We start from the raw sequence: 13,338 nt of genomic DNA, 5'->3' as shown, positions 1-13,338 counted from the left end.
TCCCTTATTCCGAATAGGATTCCTCGCAAGAAAAGGGAAAAGTTGACAGCTATGGTGAACTATCCGCCACTAATACACTATTATTGGGTTGATGACATGCTGCATAATACATCTGCCAAAACAAAAAACCCAAAAAAGCCAGTCTGTGAAAAGTGATTTATTTGGGGAGGGGGGACAGGACAGTGTGGAAAATAGCATAGAGGATAGCAGGGGAGACGAAATCAGGAAGAGGCCTCCCTCCTTGTTTCACTGATGAACAATTTTACTGGATCAAGGTGTCTTATTTCATCAGGGGAATATCACTGGATACATGCTCCACATCTGAGACTTTAAAAGCTTTCAACATACAATTTCCCAAATTTTGCCCATGGGAGTGGAGGAAGTGATAAGGTTTCTGATAGCAGGGAAGATGAGAATTTGCTGGTGTCCCTAAGACCAAAAAAGGGCTCACTACAGCAGCCCCACTGCCACTCTCAGTACATAAGAAGGTCAGAGGCAGCAGAAGAAAATTCTTAGTTTTGATGTGTCATTTTTTGCTGGTTAAGCAGTTCCCCTCAAGGTTGCCTTGACCCAAAGTCCCCCAAATCCTGAAACTAGCACTAGGTGCAAGCCAAAAGCAAAGTACTGTTACTTATTGTTTTACCATTTACTATTTAACCCCTAAATAGTTAACAGTGTACTGAAATGCTATAACCTGCTTTGGGAGGGTAGACACCCTAAAAGGTGGGCTAAAACCCCATTACATTTGTGGAGAGATTCCCTTACAACACACTTTACTTGACATAGCATGTTGCTAATGGGGCTGTGTCTTGGGGACAGAGCAGTGCAGTTGCACAAATAAATAAATATTGCACATCATTAGAGAGGCATGCACAACGTTGCTCAGGATTTCAGCTCATGGCATGATCCAGACAAAGAGCAGGGTGTGGAAGCCTCCATCCGTTAAAATGGACTGTGGGGGCTGGCAAAGTAGCACTGCTGGCTGCTGTGTCCAGCTTCTCTGAGATGCACAGACCGCAACTGCGTCTGGCTCATGCCAGCACAGCAAGGTCCTGCCTCTCTCTCCTTCTAGCAGAGCCTTTGGCTGGCCTGCCTGAACCACCACAGAGGAGCTCTGAATGGGGCCAAGTTGGGGGTGGGACATGCTGTGGAGGCAGCCAATGCCAGAGCAGAAGATATGTTGCAATTCACTGAATCCTCAATCGTCCTAAGAACTAGAAAGGGGCTCCTGTGTCCCATAAGCATGTGCTGGTTGCTTCATCTGGATAGGCCAGGCACACCGCTCTCCTCCCTTCCCCCTTCTTTCCCATCCCTCCAGAGCAGGCCCTGGCAAATTGGGGGCTTCTGATCAATGCAAGTGCACACAGCACCCTCTCCCCTTTTGAGCATAAGACCCCACAATAATGCCACTGATGCTTTTTACATAGAAGTGTCTTAGCACAACTTACAGGATAAAAAGAGAAATAACAAGAAACATTAAAACCAAATATTAAAAATCTGCAATAAAACAAGACCTAATGTGTTCATCTATCCACCCACCCACAACACCACACATAACAAATCCTATCCAACCCACTTAAAAAGGATGAGCACAAAAAAATAAAGTGTCCACAGACACAAATTGTTACCGACTAATGGCTTGGGTAAATAAAAATGTTTTTTGCCTGGTGCTTAACAAAAACAACAATGGCACCAGTCGTGCTTCCCTGGGGAAAGCATTCCACAAGCAGGGAGCCACCACTGAAAAGCCTTGTTCTCATGATGCCACCTCCATTCCTCGCTCAGGTCCCCAGATGATCAACAGAGTGTGCGTGTGGGTTCATGAGGAGAGAGGGTGGCACAAACTAATTGGCAGTCAGTGCTCTGCTGCAAAATTTGGCGCTATCTGCTCAGACCATCTTGTCCTGGTCGGCAATTAGGATGTCTACCCTCACAAGGGAGATTACAGCATATCAGTATGCACTAATATTAACCCCAAAATGTTAAAGAAGTAAAAAATGACAAGTAGCATTTTGCCTCCTATGCACTGAGGCATTTTTTGTTCCAGTGCAAAAACTGAGCATATGCACTTCATGGCCCAAACAGGGAAGGGGTGGATAATGCCCCACAAGTCCCACTGAGATGGCCATGCTTGGAAATGTGGACTTGTACTAGTCTAAATTCCTTTCCAAAATGTATTTTTTAAAATAAAAAAAAAGTTGCACCATAAATTGGATTAAGCAGTGTGCTCATTTAACAACTGATCTTACCAGCTATAAGAAGCCAATCACCAGCCTTCTTAAAACGAAGACATTTAAAAAGCAGAGATACACAGTAAATTAGATTGCATCTGCCCTCAAGAAATGAAGCGAAGTGTGACCTGAAGTCATCCTCCTTAAAAGTTGCTCATCAATTATAGGAAGGGAGAAAATGAGTATCTATGCTGTTCTCTATTTCCAGAGAAAAAGAGAAACAAACTTCTACAATACGAAATGTTACACAACAAACAAAAAGAAAAACAAAAGAAAAAGATTCTACACAGAATAAAACCAGAAATATGGCTGAAACAACAGCTCAGGAATCTGGATTTATGTATCAACTCATTTATTGGGGGAGAGGGGAATGCTATAACTTGCAAGCATTTTTGCTCTTGGCAGGCCTTACAATGTTCATGACCTCAGCTAAAGAGTCTTCTAATAACCACCAGGAAGGAAAAAAATTGTTTCACTTGTATGTATGGCAGAAGTGTTTAAGATGGTTCTGTTTTTGCATATCCTTTTCCCATAATGAGACCACTGGGACATATCTCTTTGGATGCTTTCTGAAGGCGAGGAACTGTATGGAAGAAAGAAAACATCTCTAGCCAAGAGCCAAAAGAAAAAGCTGGCCAAATTCATCCATGGACATTACAGTACAAATATGTGTGCTCTCATCCAGGGACAAAACAGCTCACAGCTACAAGCTTTTCAATACTCAAGCGAACACGCTCTGCCAGAATTAAAATGGAGCATTGTGCTGTATGAAAAGTCAGTTCTCAACATTCCATCACATTCTAGTGTGAACAAGAAACAGAACCCGGAATAGGACTATGCAGATAGAAACAAGGAACAAGCCTAGTCTCTACTCCAGTGTCCTTCTCTCTCTGTGTTCCCATGTGAGTGAGTGACTGCCATTAATTATGGGGCCTGGGGGAGATGGGGAGTGAAGAGAAAATAATTTTTATGATGGTAGAGTTTGAGAGAAGCGGGACAGGAAACTGAGCACTAAAGGGATGTTGGTGGGTTGAGTGAGAGTGAGAGCCAGGGAGTGGCCCCCCCTACAAGGGGGTGGCCACTTAGGTATCATCCAAAAAAGAGGCAATGCAGATGACAAAAGAGGACACAGACCTGCATTATATCTGTAATTCATATGTATAGATACAAAATTTAGAAAATTATTGCTAGAATATAACTAGCATTACAATACACCTCACTGTGATGGGGATGAGTGTGAGCTGGTGACCTGTGTGCCCAACTGGTCATTTCGCCACGTAGATGCTAACTGCTGGGCAGAGGCATCCCTCACTCCCTTGGTATCAGTGCCTCTGAAGCTGGGGGAGACCAGAGATCAGAAACTCAAAACGTTTGCTGTTCATTGCCTTTTGTTTTCCACCAGTGACTTCCTCCATGGCTGCTCTGCTCGGCCTCTCCTCCTCCTCCACTGGTCTACCTGTCTGCTGGCTTTCTTCTGTTCACTTCTTTCCCTTCTGCCTCCTCCCTCCTGTTTCCCCCTCCTACAACTCTTGCTGCCCACTCCCTCCATCTTTCTTCCCTCAGAGGCCTCACACTCTTAATAGCCCCCACAGGGCTGCTGAGACAGCAACACCAGTGACTGGATTCTTCCGCCAAGAAACCCAGAGGGGCCTGTGCACCTTGCCAGCTGCCCAGAGCAGTGGAGGTACAGCCCAGCGAGCACATGGGTGGGCAGGCAGACTCGTAGCCAATCTGAGCCAGAGTGGAGAGGCACAATTTTTGCACCTTGCTGGGGATGTGGCAATCTATCCAACCCCTAGGTAAGCCCTTGTGGCTGATGGATCATTTCAAGGCCCTTCCTGCTTTCCCTTCTAACCATTATTTAATACTGACCTTGGACCAGGCAGCCCTTCAGACAGAGGGATGCCCTCTGCAAAGTAGGATGCATGTCCACCCATACTCTGCAGTAAAGAATGGGAGTGAAAAGTTGGTTCCTAGTTCCAAGCCCCTTCTTTATTCACACAAAAGTCTGAAAGAGAACTGAATGAGCAGCACCTGGGAACTAGTAAGCAGCATCAGTCTCATCAAGAAAGAGAGGATAAGGGAACTGAAGAGGGATTAGGGAAGAAGGGACGGTAAAGGGATGGGTGGGACAAGGAGGCTGGACGCTCCTTTTAGTTATTTATTCATAGCTACAAAGGAAAGCTACCACTTGCTACCAAGTGTCAACGTCAAAATGCAAGAAAATGAAATAGCCTGTCTCAGCAGAAATCAAGGCTGAGGCAACCCTTAACAGAGATTTAAATGGTATCTCCAGGAAGTTTGGAAAAACACGGCACACTAAGTTACAAAAGGGCAAATCTGGTTGCTATTCTCACGACCAGTGTGCACTCAAGGGGGCCATGAGGGTCTGTGGTGGGAAGTAATGCCCTCCAATATCTTTTCAGAGATGAAAATGGAATACAATATACAAATATATTTATATACTTTGAAAACACACCTATCCACAAAATGATGCGCTCCCCTGCTCATTACACTTTGCAAAATGGCAGGCCCCCTCCTCTACCTTGCATTCATTTAGTCCAGGTGTCCTCAAACTTTTTTAAACAGGGGGCCAGTTCACTGGCCCTCAGACACTGTTGGGGGCCGGGCTATAGTTTTTTTTAAAAAGGGTGCCTTCATTATACACCTTTAAGCACCAAGCAAAAACATTCCATTTTAGCCAGGCTTTGATTTGATTTGATTGACATCCTATGCCCTTTTTAAATGTGGTTCTTTTTTTTGGGGGGGGGGATGTTATTAGGTTGTTGTCTTTATTTTGATTATATACATATTGTGGTTTTAGATTTAGATTTTGTTCTGTGAACCACCCTGAGACCTCCAAGTATAGGGTGGTATATAAATTCAATTACAAATAAATAAATAAATAAATAAATAAATAAATAAATACTCAGCAGCAGTCCCAAATTCAACCCCTGGCATCCCCAGGTGGCGCTGGGAGAGCCTCCTGCATGAAACTCTGGAGTGCTGCTGCCCGCCTGGGTAGGCAATACTGAGCAATGGTCTGGCTCAGTATAAGGCAGGTCCCCGTGCCCCTTTCTCCTCCTCCTGTTGCAAGAGCTGGCTGCTTGTCGGGAGAGGCTGCCCGTTGTCTCTGCCTCCAGCCCATGGATCCCGCCCTGCGGGGAGGCGAGCTCCCTTGAGCTGCCATGGTGATCCAGGCACCACGCAGCCCCTGCCTCTCTGCAGGAGGCGCCCGTGGGCCGAGGGGGCTCTGAGGACTAAGCGGCGTGGCTGCACCTACGACAAGTCCAGAGCCAAAGGGTTTGTAGCACCACACCTCGGCTGGCAACTACGGGAAGGCGGAGGGGTCAAAGTTCAGCGGAACGCTCGAAACACAGGAGGAGGGAGGGACGCCGAGACACCCCTCTGCCGTAGCAGGAAACCATGCATCCCAGCATGCAATGCGGCCGCAGAGATTATGATTAGGCCGGGCACGGAGTTGTTGCTGAATGCTTTTGTTGCATTCAGTCACAACGCTTCGCCGCCACTTTGCCGCTCGCTGTAGGCCGCCCCCTGCCCCCTCTTTGTTCGCCCCTGCAGGACAGGCTGGATTTAGCCCGTGGACCGTAGTTTGAGGACCCCTGATTTAGTCTATTCATTTAGGAGGGGATCCAATCTGGAAGGGCTGCTATGCCTACAAATTTTATCAACTTTTGTGAAAAGGGGAAAAGGTATAACTATTTTTCAGTTCCTCATCTTAGTAAATTGGGATAAAACTGAACTTTGTTTTTAAATGATCTATTGTTCAAATAACAGTCCCAAATAAGAAGTGGAAAGACACAGAACTCCTCCAAAACAGATTAAGCAGCTTCTCAAAGCTACAGAAACAAGTCGAATCTCGTGGCTGATGCACACCCCCTTCTGGAAAGCAGCTAATACCCAATTATACATACACTATTTTTTTGTTACTGTGGGACCATCTGCCTTAAGTTACCAATGTAGCAGCATTAAACAATTAATTTTGCTCTTCTGCAGCAGTGAGAAGTCATGAACCCATTTCCATTACGTATCAACACAGATCAGTGCAACAAAGCAGATTCCCACAGATATTCTGTATATACAATGCAGGGGGAGGGGAGTTTCTAACAATCTATAATCACAGAAGGCACCTTATGACCAAATTATTTAGGCTGAAAGATTTCCAGGGTCTCTCAAAACTACATCAATGGACATTAAAAGGGCAAATGTGGTTCAGCGTAAGCAAGTGCAAAGTGACAAACACTGGGGCAAATAGATCCTTATTTAATATATATGCTGATTGGACATGAGCTGACAGTGACTGAACAGGAAAGCGATCTGGTGAAAAGGGCAAATTTCAAGTTTGGGATCGTTAAGAAAGGGATCAAAATTAAAACTGCGAATGCCATAATGCCCTTCTACAAATCTACAGTGCAACTACACTTGGAATACTGTGTACAGTTCTATTCAAAGCAGCTCAAAAAGGATAAAATAGAGCTGGAAAAGGTGCCAAAAAGAAAACAAAATGATCAAGTGGCTGGAGCAACAGAGGTAATGTTCTATTTTTTGAAAAAAAGGTGAGTAATAATGGGGGACATGGCAGAAGTACATAAAATGACACCTGGTGTGGAGAAAGTGGATAGGAAGAAGTCTCTCTCTCTCTCTCTCTCTCTCTCTCTCTCTCTCTCTCTCAGAATCCTAGAATATGGGTTCATCTAATGAGACTGAATGAGGGGAGATTCAGGGCAGGTGAAAAGAAATACTTCATTGAACAACATATAGTTCAGCTATGGAATTTGCTACTAAGAAGCGCAGCTTTAAAAGGGGCTTTCAGAAATCATGGAGTATAAAGCTGCCAGTAGCTACTCGTCACAATGGCTCTCTCTCTATTGCCTCCGGTGCTAGAGGCAATATGCCTCAACGGCTCATCCACAGTGTTGCTTGTCTGTGCCTAGAAGGTCCGAGAGGTTTCTGTCCGCCCTGCCGCTTCCCCCAGGAAAACCCACTCTTTAGTGCTGAATTGGAGCAAATGTCCATCAGCGGAAAACTCAACGGATGTTTGCTCCAGTTCAGTGGTAAAATAGGGTTTTCCTGGGGGAAAGCAGCAGGACAAGTGGAAGTCTGGGTGAGCTGTGGCTCCCAAGAGGGAGGCGGCTCCTGTGCTCTGTCTTTCTGACAGGCTTCCAATGGGCATCTTGTTGGCCACTGGAGGAACAAGAGGGCCGTCTTTGGCATATGTGTCGCCGGGGTGCAAAGGTCTGCCCAGCACCCACAAACTTAGTTTAGCCGGCCACAATTTTTTTAGTGGGGGGGAGGTAAATCGCTCACCTGTAACAACGGCACAGCCAAAATAACTGCTTTTGTTTCCTGACTCGTCAGGAATATTTGATGCTACCGAGTAACAGAGCGATGGGGGGGACTTTCGCTCCATTGCTTTTCACTGCCGCCAATCAAGAGGGTCCAGTATAAAGTAGGTATACATTTTGGGGGGGGGCAGAATACATTTGGCACCCCTCAGAATTCGGTGCCTGGGTGCCCCGCACCCCTTGCACACCCCCCCCCAGGTAAAGATGGCCCTGAGGAACAAAATGCTAAACCCGATGAGCATTTGGCCTGAGGCAGCAGGGCCATTGGTTGATAGATTGAGTGTGAGAACAATTGTTCAAATCAGTCAGTCAGCCCCAAAAGGCTGCCAGAGTGGCTTATGGATCACTATGAGCAAGGCTTACACTCTAGAACAGGCCTGCCCAATAGGTCGATTGGGATCGACTGGTTCCAGTTGATCACTGTCGATTGCGGGCTCCTTTTCCTTTGCCTCATAGCAGCCAGCCCCTCTCCCCGCCCTGCAGGATCGCTGGAACAGAAGACGGAGTTTTCACTGTGAGGCAGATTGTTTTCATAGCAATCTTTTGGTGATCGACTAATCCCCTTTCCCCTGACATTTCCCCTTTAATAATGGGGCTTTCCTCCCCCAAAAAAGCTCAAAAACTTTTGCCTGAACCCCCCCCCCCAAAATGCAACTTTCCTCCCTTAAAAAAGCTCAACTTTGACCTGAACCCTGCCAGTTTTATTTTCTGTTTTCTGTGAGTAGATCGCAGTCTCTTGGGAGTTGGGCATCCCAGCTCTAGAAGAACAAGACACAAAGGAAAACTGATTGGGAGATGCGGGGGGAGAATAAGCCAACTCAAGTATAGGTTCTTAGTTACAAATGTTATGGCAATTGTTTACTGGGTCTTTCTTGTAGATCTTGGAGACCTAAAAAGTGAAACATTGCAAAGAACCAACATTAAGCTTCCTAGTGCAGAAAAATATTCCTGCTGACCCATGTAAAAAGTAATAGTTCCCATTTTTAAGCTAGATTTGCTGACAGCATAGAAGCATTAAGTGCTAGAGCTATCCAAACCAGCAACATGCCTTTAACTGCAACACTTGTCTGCAACTCATTTTACTGGAAGGCTGCTTTGAGATGGGTGTGAAGTGGGCCTGCAGGTCTGCAGAAAGACCTTCCTCTGAGTTGGCCGCTGGGGTCTAGGTCACACTTTTCAGGGTGATGGATATTGCTGAGGGACTAGAGGTTGCTGATCCCATCAGTCACCATCCTAGACTTTGCGTTTCTCCTATTATTCTGAACTGTGGGAGAAAAGGAGCTGGGTTTTCTATACCAACAGCAGAGGGGTTTCCTACCATGAAGTGCACTGCCTCTGCCTTCCTAGAAGCAGCCGCTGCCTCAGAAATCTATTATTCTCTTCTTCACTCCCATCTCTTTCTCAGTCAGCATCATCCTGACATGCCGTGCTCTTGTTCCCACCACTTTCAACGCCCCTTTTTGCTTCCCCCGCCCCAAGCTGGCCTGGCTTCTGAAATTTAGGCTCCTGTGCTCCACCTCACCAGGGAAAGGGACTGGTTGAATTTGGTGCATTGTGCAGAAAGATGGCAGTATTTTTATGAGGTATGTGTAAACTCTTAACTGCTCCACTCAGGGCGAGTAGAAGTATATGAGGAAATAAAAGAATTAGTGATCGATTGGTTGCATTATCATCAGATAAATGAAGTGTATATATTATTATTGGAATGGCATACTAAAGATGAGGAGGTAAAATCAGTAAAGATATTGGACATAATATACAGTTAGAAGAATGGGAAAGGTTATGAAATGAAGGTTTTAATTTTACAGCATTCAGTACGCTTAAAGAAAATGTTATGAAAATGATGTATAGGTGGTATTTAATACCAGTTAAACTAGCCAAAATGTATAGAACAAAAAATGAATGTTGGAAATGTAGGGAAAAGGAAGGTACTTTTTACCATATGTGGTGGACATGTAAAGAGGTAAAAACTTTCCGGGAAATTATATATAATGAGCTAAAGAAAATGTTTTAAAACACTTTTGTTAAAAAACCAGAAGCTTTTTTATTGGGTATTGTGGGTAGAGAGATACCGAGACAAGATAAAAAAATGTTCTTCTATGCAACAACTGTGACAAGAATTTTGTTAGCCGAAAGATGGAAACAACAGGAGTTACCAATGAAAGAAGAGTGGAAGATGAGGCAGAACTGGCGAAACTGGGGGAAAGAATCCGGCACCAGCGAGACCAAGCATTCCAAAAGGACTGGAACAAATTTATATTATATTTGAAAGACAACTGTAAGCAATTAACATCATTAGCAGGGTTATCTGAAGATTTGTAAGATGAAATTGCTACCTTTTCAGGTTGAGTAATATAATATTTTAGATAATGATATTAGAAGGATAGGAAACGAAGCGAAATGTAAGGGAAGTTGTTAGGCTTAGTTGAGCCAAGGAGATAAAATAAGAGGATATGGTGCTATGTAATGTGATTATATGTAAAACCAATAAAAATCATTTAAAAAAAGAAGTATAGCCAAGCTCTGAGAGAGGGAGGGCACATCCATAGTCTCTTCCCCTGTCCACAGTCCAAAGGGAGGGGTAGCCAGCAGGGCACCTTTCCAATATTGCTGGACTACAACTCCCATAAGCCCTGACCATTGGCTCTGCAAGTTGGGGCTAGTGAGGACTGGAGTCCACTCACACGAGGACGTGCCACACTGGCTAGCCTAATTAAAGGATTTGATCAGGCTGCCAGTGCCCAGCTTTCATTTTCCATCCCTCAGCACCAGAATTGTTTTGGGTAAAACTAGCCTATTGGCACTGACTACCTTTCCAAGCCCATAAAGTCTGCGTCTGCTGCTGCTGCTGCTGCTGCTGCTGCTGCACCCCACTGCTAAGTTCTCCAATGCCTTAGAGGTTTCTTTTTTTTCCCCTGGGCATGTTTTTCATGTCCTTTTAATTGTGCAAGTTCATCACTATGACAATTAAACTGGCTCCAAAATAAAACAAAAAACTAGCATTCCGCCTGCTTTCTGTTTAGGGCTTGCTGATTTTTGAAGAAAGCAAACAGTTTCTTCTCCACAAAGCAGAATCATATATACATTGCAAAGCCAACTGGGCTTCCCTTTTCTGTCATGCTTCCAGTTCTGTCGTTGTCACTGCCAGGACCATGAAATAGAACCCACATGAGCAAATGCATCTCTGTTTAGAAAGAGTGCACTATGTAGAGCAACTCCTGCTGCTAACTAAGAGTATTGCTGCCACAGCTGAAAAGAAAACATTATATCCCCCCCCCTCCCCAGTTCACAAGTGTGTTGGCCATGCTGGGCTCCTTTCTCTCCTTTAGCAAACACTGGGAGGGTCCTAGCTCAGTGGTAGAGCACATGCTTTGCATGCAAAATGTCCCTGGCATCTCCATGCAGCTCCATAGGTGAACCAATGGTTTCACCTGGTTTAAGGCAGCTTCCCGTGTTCCTATGAAATCCTGTCACCGTGAAAGCAGGAGAAATGCAACTTATCTCATTCTGACTGTATGCAAGGAGCAGAGGTGCTTCCACACCCCACCATGTTTTGTCATCCACTCTCTCCTTCTTCCACAGAACTGAACAGTAGCTATCAACATCTATCAGATATGTTGTTGAGCCTAGTTTGGAAGCCTACTGGGGTGGATGGCTTCAATCCTCCAACACACACAAAAAGCTGGATTCAAGGCTCAGTCTCAAGACTAGATTTATCTACTGTCAGTGATATACAATGTCCATGCCAATTCTATTGTTCCATAACTGGAATGTAAATTAGCTACCACCCTTTGCTTCAAGAGCCTTTCCAGCATGGCCCTTCATGCTGAACCAGACCCACAATCCTGTGCTCCGAGACTCCGAATTAAAGAAGACAAAAGCAGTCTTTAAAAATTCCCTCCTTTGTATTTTTTTTTTAAATTCTGCTACAGGACAGAGTGCCACTCTCAACGGCCTTTTACCCCAGCAAAAGCTGTCATCTGTGACAAATATTCAAATATTTTATCCCCCCGCCCAACCAATCCCTCTTAAAAGCAGGAGGCAAAGATGGGAAACCTGCCACTGCAAAGGAAGCAGATTTGAAGTCATCTGTTCATCTGAGAACGCTGTGTACTTCTTGGGAATATGAAGAGAGAGGGTGATTCCCTGCACTATCTTAGATGCACTGGAGGGAACTTGGTAATAATGCCTGGCCATGTTGCTTCATAACGTAGTCCACCTGACAAGAATTGTATTTAAGTTCCAATGTTCCCTAAAATATCTATCAGGTAGAGATGTTAAAAAGGAGAGAGAAAGATGCACAGAACTGAAAATCCAAGCTAATTTTTGTTGAGCTTTCCCATAGAAGGCATTTTTTATATTCACAAAAAACAAATGCTTGAAAATAAGATCTTTATTTTTAGAATTTCTAAACCGACTTTATGCTATACTGCACTCAAGGCAACTTCCAAGTGATTAAATATGTATTATTGCATTTATTCATTGCCTGCCTTTTTTTGAAATGGACACTTGAGATAGCTTAAAGCAACCAAGCTTCTTAAAACCTTACAGGACAAGACAATAAAAATACCAAAGAAACCAAAATTGCATTTCAACAAACAACAACACATACCAAGATGGAAATAATTCAAGCCTCACTGTAAAATATAACATAAGCCATATCCAGACAAGGTGCCTCTATATAGCCTATCACTCTGTGGCAGGAAGGAATGCAGGACCTGTGGCCCTTAGGATGTTGTTGGACTAGGCCTCACATTAGATACCTTTCTCATATGGGCACTACATGCACATATTGCACAAGGTTGCCTCTCTGCATTAGTAAGTCTTACACACCCTTACTTGAGCATGGACATCCGACATGTCTGGTGGGTACAGGGGTGGAGCACTTGGGGCATGGCCCAAGCAGTAATCATTCCAAAGCAACCGATCCCATTGGGAAGATTCTCAGTTTCTATAAAATCATCAGGATAACTGAAGAGTAGCAATATACAGTGGCTGCCTTGTTAATGCCAAAGGGTAAGAAACATTAAGAAAGATAATACATTTTACCAGAACAATGGCTGGTGTTGGCAGTGGCGGAACTTCATGCTCTGACACCGGGAGGGGCGGAGAGAAGGAGGGGCGGGACTAGCACGCATCCCGGGGATGTGGCGCACGTCCAGGGGTGTGGTGTGCCGCCTGTGGGGGCGTGGCGCCCAGCATGGGCGGGGGGGGCAAGCCGCGATGGCACCCCACCAGGATCGTGCTGCCGGGGGCAGTGCGCTCCCCCCGCACACCTCTTCCTCTGCCAGTGGGTCTTGGAAAGCTGTCATTTAATACAAGCTCTCACCAAGTCCAGCAGAGCAGAGATTGAAAACCTAAGGGGAAGCCGGCACGGTGCTGTTCCAGATATCACTGAACTCCAACCCCCATCCTCCCTGACCATTAGCGATACCAGCTGAGACTGATGGGAACTGGAGTCCCCACCCCCGCCATATAAGGCTTAGCACAATGTAGTTGTGCATTTTCATGGGCTTGAAACTTCTGCAGAAGAGTAGCCTTTTCTACACATCAGATGTGTAAGCACAAATAAAAATGCCCAACTCTGCAATATGGAAAGAGCAGAGGAAGTTACACATATATCCACTCTTCTTTGGGGTTGCATGGTGGGGGAGCTCAGAAGTTCCCCCTATAAATACTGGCAAGGCCAAAGTCTGCCTGGCTTTATCAGTGTGTTCTCAATATCATTATCTGGAGGAATA

General features: G+C 45.0%; 1 protein-coding gene across 1 annotated transcript in view; it reads right to left on the bottom strand.

Moving 5' to 3' along the window:
- Positions 1–13,338, bottom strand: part of RGL1 (ral guanine nucleotide dissociation stimulator like 1) — a 137,460-nt gene that overhangs the window by 88,910 nt on the left and 35,212 nt on the right. The window lies entirely within an intron of this gene.

This window comes from Podarcis gaigeae, assembly GCF_964106915.1.
Source record: "Podarcis gaigeae genome assembly, chromosome: 6".
Classification (NCBI taxonomy): domain Eukaryota; kingdom Metazoa; phylum Chordata; class Lepidosauria; order Squamata; family Lacertidae; genus Podarcis; species Podarcis gaigeae.
This window is presented reverse-complemented; position numbering and strand designations above follow the sequence as displayed.